Source organism: Octopus sinensis, linkage group LG2 (genome assembly GCF_006345805.1).
Source record: "Octopus sinensis linkage group LG2, ASM634580v1, whole genome shotgun sequence".
Lineage (NCBI taxonomy): Eukaryota > Metazoa > Mollusca > Cephalopoda > Octopoda > Octopodidae > Octopus > Octopus sinensis.
In genome coordinates this window covers 178,781,083-178,787,957 of record NC_042998.1, presented here as the reverse complement: position 1 = coordinate 178,787,957, position 6,875 = coordinate 178,781,083, and the positions used below count along the sequence as shown (strand labels likewise).

The 6,875-nt window shown below is 38.6% G+C and overlaps 1 protein-coding gene across 6 annotated transcripts in view; it reads left to right on the top strand.

Annotated features, from left to right (window-relative positions):
• Positions 1 to 6,875, top strand: part of LOC115231993 (solute carrier family 23 member 1-like) — a 159,684-nt gene that overhangs the window by 76,943 nt on the left and 75,866 nt on the right. Inside the window, exon 1 of one of the 6 annotated variants that reach the window (XM_036500484.1) lies at positions 5,415 to 5,603. The exons of the other annotated variants lie outside the window; for them this stretch is intronic. The gene's annotated coding sequence lies outside the window, so the exon portion shown is untranslated. Of the gene's footprint in view, positions 1 to 5,414; positions 5,604 to 6,875 lie in introns of those variants that run through there. 6 annotated transcript variants of the gene reach the window in all.

The window sequence follows — 6,875 nt, the reverse complement described above, 5'->3', positions numbered from 1 at the left end:
GAGAGCACTCTGGCTAATTGCATCATTGCCATCATCGTCATCAACATTTCTACATCATTTTCCCTGCTGGCATGTGTTGGATGTGTATTAGTGAAGTAGTATTCTGTGGCTGGATTCTCTTCTTTTGGTATTTCAAGTGAGGTTTTTTTTTTTTAAATTTTGTTGCTCTTCACATGAAAATTACAAAGTTGTGGGACTTAATATTTACAGGATGTGTAAACAAATGGACCATTGTTCTGATGGTTTTGATGTAAAGAAACATGGAAACTAAACACTGGTATGTATTTGTATCGCCAGTGCTGCTGTGATTTGGAAAGCCAGGAGGCTGCACCAGGCTCCGATCTGATCTGGCAAGGTTTCTACAGCTGAATGCCCTGCCTAATGTCAACCACTCCCAAGAGTGTAGTGGGTGCTTTTTACATATCGCTAGCACAGAAGCCAGTTAGGTGGCACTGGCATCGACCATGCTCAAATAGTGCTTTTTACGTACCAGTCAGGTGGTATTGGCACTGGCCATGACAACAATTTCATTTGACTCAACTGGTCTTTTCAAGCACAGCATATTGCCCATTGATTGAAGGGTACTCTTAAATGGGCTGGTTATGTGACACTGCCATAGGCCATAGCTACAATCTGACTTGGCTTATCAGATCTTCTCCAAGTCCACATATATATATATGTGTGTGTGTGTGTGTGTATATATATATATATATATATATATATATATACACACACATACATATATATATATATTGAAATGTAAAAGACTTTCTCAGCTTCCTGAGCATCAAATTAGTACACCTGCATGTTGTTTATACACCTGTCTTCGTCTTTTGGTTTTTCTGTATATTTCCGATATATATATATATATGTGTGTGTGTGTGTGTGTATATATATATATGCCAATCCGTGAGATAAAAAATACAAGAAAATCAATTGGATTTACACAATGAATATATTAGATTAAATCTAGTTTTAGATGGAAAAGAGTACAAATGACTCTTTGTTAGATAGAGGAAAAAAGCCCAGAGTAGAGGAAAAGGAGGAAGGAGAAGATAGTTCAGAGAAAAGCATGTATGTCGTTACATGGTCAAAAAACATAACTAACCGGAAGTTGGAGAGAAATAGAGAATATGGTTTTTGAAGGCAGGAGTGTGCAAATATGGTCATTGTGTGTGTGGAGTTTGTATGTGTATATATGTTTTTCTATGTGTGTGTGTGTGTGTGCAGGTTGTCAGTAGCAGGTTTGTATACTAGAGAGTGCTATGTAAGATGGTAGTATATGTCTTTGTGTGTGAGGGTGGAACTCATAGGTTAGTAGAAGCGAGGTGTAACAGTATTAAGATGTCCAGAGGCAGAGTGATGTGTGTGTGTGTGTATCTGCCTGGCTGAGTGCATGAGCCACATTAAGGTTTGACCTCATGGATATATGATGTGGTCAGTAGTTGAGCACCTAAATCTCATATATGTAGTGAATATGTCATTATATTCATGGCATGTCCAATGATGCATACAAATTTTGTTTCTTGAGGAGAGTGAAAAATAATTTGGCTGAGACTGTTCATTTTATTTCTTCTAGCATGTTCAAATGAGAATTACTTGCAACCTTCCTTGCTTATGATGTTCTTTTGCCATGTTACATGGCTGCATTCACCATCTATGCAGACCTTAAATCTCTGGTGCATGCTCTTTCACTTCAACTGTATTTCAGAGTCAGTTACTGACATCAGGGTACATCCAAGAAAATGGTAATGTAACAGAAGATGCACTTTTATGTACACAACTGGATTCATTTGATCCTTCTATTGCCATTGAACAGATAGCAAGTGATCAGAGGAATGATGAGAAGTTCTCTGAGCTATGTAATTCATAATCTGTTTTGTTATTTCAGCAAGTGCTTCTTTCTTATTCAGGTGGACATATTTGGTGTGATATTTCCACTGATAATGAACATCATTTTGAGTCTAAACGAAGCAGTATTACACGATCTTCAATGCACTCTGTTTTCTGTCACAGCCTTCCATCTGATATACACAAGAAGTTGATATCAGTAAACGTTATTTGGACTAATATCAACGAAAACCAGAGAACAACTTTGCTTCATTCAGTGTGAGGCTCAATTGCATCCACTCTATGATAAAGGATGGATTTGGAGGCATAACAGTGAGACTTCTGTATGATATGACATTACCAGGAGAGATAGTTACCCTTTCACAATACCGAATTCTTCCAACCATATTCACCAACTTTGTAACACATATACATCTACTCACTATAGATCTGATACTGTTCCATAAAATATCTCCAGGTTTTCATTCATTACAATAAAATAACAAAGCCACTCCACTGGTTACGGTTTACTGATTCCTACAAGGCTTATATGTGAGTCTGTTTTGTCATCTCATCTGAAGAATGTTCCAGAGATTTCTATTCACAAACATCTGGAGGTTGTCAATGGTGAACTTTGTAATTCACTATTTTTCACATGCATACAGCAGAACTGTCTTCACATTTGTGTTATTTTTTAAACCAGAAATTCTGTACCTAAAAGTACATCATCAATTAGTCTATTTTTATTATGCTGATAAGGTGTACTTTAAAGATCGTAGGAAATTTGGCTGCTTTTTCTCATAGGTTAAGCTACCATGTGAGCTGAATACACTAAGGTTGTGTGTTTGATTCCTGGTGATGTGTTGTGTCCTTGAATAAGACACTTTATTTCACAGTGCTCCAAATCAGCTGGCAAAAATTAAATGTACCTGTAGCTCAAAGGACCAGCCTTGTCCCATTCAGTCTATCACACTGAATCTCCCTGAGAACTTCATTAAGAGTACACATGTCTGTGGAGTGCTCAGCCACTTGCAAGTAAATTTCATGAATAGGCTATTGATCAAATCAACTAGAATACTTGTCATCATAACTGACAGAGTACCCCAGCCACATATATATTATATGTACTTATTGACTGAGATTTGTTTATCTTGAGCTGGAGTGCTGGCATGTCTGTTTGGTTATGAAGTTAGTTTTGCAGTTACCTGGTTTAGAGTTCAGTCTCACAGAGTGACACCTTGGGCAAGTGTCTTCTACCAAAGCTTTTAGTTGACCAAACCTTTGAATCAAATTTGCTAGATGGAAACAATGCAGAAACATGTAGGAGACTTAATCCTTTATCTTGATTTAAATTACTATTTGGCCGTTGGGTGATTTAGCAGTGTCCATTCTGTTGCAAGCCTTCTGAGCAAGATCATGGTCTAAGGATAACTCCTTTTCTTCCTCCCATGTGTTTCGGAAGCCCTGAAAAAGGTCAGAGAGCTGCCCTCCTACTTCTAGTTATGTGATGGCAAAATGGTATTGACTGGAAACTTATTTTCAACATTACAAGGCAAACTCTCCAATGGACATCCAAAAGAAACAGAAGCATAGCAAATCAAAAACAACATAAAGTCCTTAGAAACTGAAGCATTTGCAGTGGCTACAACTGGAGACAATTGCAATCCATTACCAAGGATTGAGATGGATGGCTATATCTTTTTTAGTGACCTGTGCTCTTCTTAGAATCAAAGGAACTAAGAAGTAAAATGAAACCATTTCAGGCACTCTACAAAAGGATCTTGCAAGTTGACTACCAAGTATTCTGTCATTAATGTATGCTGAAAAGAGGAGACTGTTAGCATTGACCATCTGAATAAAAGCTCATTTGGAGAGTTATCTAACACCAGACTCAGCATTACACTCAGTGATCACTAAACCACATTAGTACCCCAGTTACTCCAGCTTCTCTGTCAGTGTACAGGAAAACTATATTGGAACCACATATACTATGGTTAGCTTGATTTGTGCATAAACAGAAATTATTCACTTCTCACTTAAAAAAAAACAAAAAAACAAAACAAAAAACAATTACTATTTTTTTAGTGAATAACAATCCAGGAAGAGATTATGACAGATTATCTCATGATACTTTTGGCATGTCAGCAATATGAATGTAAATCTACAAATTTAGTTTAATTTCATCTACCCAAACCAGCTGGCATCAATCACTACTTCTTGAGCAATCAGCTACTGTACCTGTTTTGGACCAGTCAGCTGATGAGCTATTTCATTCCTCTACTCAGATAGCCTGGCTCCAAAATGATAGGATATTTTTGTTGGTGGCCAGTCAAAAGAAATGTTGCATGGTTGCTAATGCTTCCAATCTGTCCATACTATACCGATATAGAAGGAAAATGTGTACTTTCTAAATAACTACCTTCAGCCAACTTATTTTTCCCTAACATCACCTCTCTCTCTCTCCCTCTCTCTCTCTCTCTTTCTCTCTTCATCTCTCCTTCTCTTCCTCTCTTCATATTGTTCAGAGTAACTTGTTACTCTATATGCTCCCCACCACTCTTTTCTAACCACCCAAACAGTGAGTAAAAAAATTATAACTAAGCCACACATTTCTTAACCTAGAAAAACTCAAAATAATATCTGTAGTAAAGTTTAAACTAATTAGATTAGTTGACTAACCAACCTTTAATCTCACTGCATTAAGTAACTCTAGTGCTTAGTTTAAAAATATCTACAATGGCATGCTTATGTGGTTACAAAAAAAAAAATCCACTTCAAAAACCACATTGATCCAGATTTAATCCCACCGTATAACACTTTCTGCAAGTGTTTTCTACAGCAGCCTCAAGCTGACCAGTATCTTACGCATGAAATTTAGTTAACAAAAGCTGAACGAAGGCTCATTATGTATATCGTTCATTTGTTCATTTTTATGTCCATTTTTCCATGCTAGTGTGTGTATGTGTATGTGTGTGTGTGTGCATGTGCAAGTGTTTCTTTACAGGTAGGGTTCATTGGTGTTAATTCTTGGTTGTATTTACTCCCTAAGGAGAGGTCATTCTCTAAAAGGGGACAATTCAAGGTCATTATTAGAGATTAGTAAAATGAGTGCCAAGATTGATGAAACTGGCTAAAACCTTTGATTGGCGGTGTGCCAATATTGGCAACAGTCAAGTGACTGAAACAAGTGTTAAGGAAGATGAGATTATTAAGAATAAGGATTAGAAGTTCTTCTGCAGATAAATATTTAACAAATTCAAAAGCAGAGTTTATGGTGACTTGTCTCATCTAAAAACAAACAAACAAGCAAAATTAATGGAGTTGAACTGTATGTAATTTGTATTCTGTAGTGGAGACAAATTTAATGATCTGGAACAAAGCCTTTTTATAGAGACAGGGTGGGGGAAGGGTGGTGGATTTCTTTGATAAGAGCATTTTTTTTTTCTTTCTCACACTGATTTCTTTTTCATATTTGAATGAGGGAGTGGGGCCGGGGGGGGGGCAGACAGGTAATGATAGATTTTTTGCTTTTATATATCTTCAATTTTCATTACCCATTAACTTGCTTTTTCCTGGCTCTTCAAGTTGTGACACACCACTCCCCTTACACTCTCCTCACCCTAGTACACACACACACACAACACTCTGTTAAGCTGTCAACACTACTAAAATACTGTGAACTATTATTATTTAACCAGCTTGATCTACCAACGGCAGACAATATTTACTTAAAATTCCTCTTATTCTTAACACCTGATAGCAAACTACCAAAGGTCAGTACTTCCCTCTCTTACCTTCTCCTTATTCTATTTCCTGTTTACATACACACACACAGAGTTTATCATTCAATGTATTTGCAGTCTTGCTATTTAATTATACAATATTTACTGTCTTCTCCCCCCACCTCCTATTCCTTGCTCCTCTACTTCTTTACAAAAAATAGCCCACCCCACCGCCACCACCAACTCTCCATGACACTGTAACGGGCCTGGAAAGCCTGGAAGGATGGGGGCAGCAGGGAACTGTACCAGATAGCCAAAAGGGAGGCTGGGCGGCAGGTATACATTGCCAAAGATGTAGCAGAAAAGAAGAAGTTTGCCAATGTCCAGCGTCGCGAGGATCAAAGAGCTGAAGTATTTCGGATTGCCAGACAGTGTGTCAGAGAAAATAGCGATGTTATAGGAGAGAAATGTGTCCGCATGGATGATGGGGCACTTGCTTTTACTACTAGTGAAAAGAAAGAGGCTTGGAGAAGCCATTATGAAAGACTGCTGAATGAGGAGAATGAATGGGAGGAGGAGAGCCTGCCAAATGTTGACCCAGTAGAGGGACCAGCTACCCGAATAGACAGCTCCCTTGTAGATAAGGCAATTAAGGATATGAAACCAGGCAAAGCCCCTGGCCTATCAGGAATCACTGCTGAGATGCTTAAAACAGCTGGCTATGTGGGCTATGCCATAGTCACCCGCATTGTAAACCAAGTAGTTCACAATGGAGTCATACCCAATGACTGGTGCAGCAGCACCATAGTCAACTGCTACAAGGGTAAGGGTGATGCTCTAGATAGAAATAACTACAGAGGTATCAAACTGTTGGACCAGGTGATGAAGGTCTCAGAGAAGGTCATAACCAATCTCATTAGGGAGAGAATTTGTTTAGATGAAATGCAGTTCGGTTTTGTACCAGGTAGAAGCACCATTGATGCTATATTCCTGGTCCGACAACTGCAGGAGAAGTACCTAGCTAAAGATAAACCCTCTACATAGCTTTTGTAGACTTGGAGAAAGCCTTTGACAGGGTTCCCCGTTCCCTTATCTGGTGGTCGATGCGGAAACTGGAGATTGAAGAATGGCTAATAAGGGCTGTACAGGCTCTATACAGAGAGGCTGTCAGCAAGGTTAGGATTGGCAACGAATATAGTGAAGAATTCCGGGTAGAAGTAGGTGTGCACCAGGGCTCAGCCCTCAGTCCCCTTTTATTCATCATAGTCCTTCAGGCAATAACAGAGGAATTCAAAACGGGATGCCCCTGGGAGCTCCTCTATG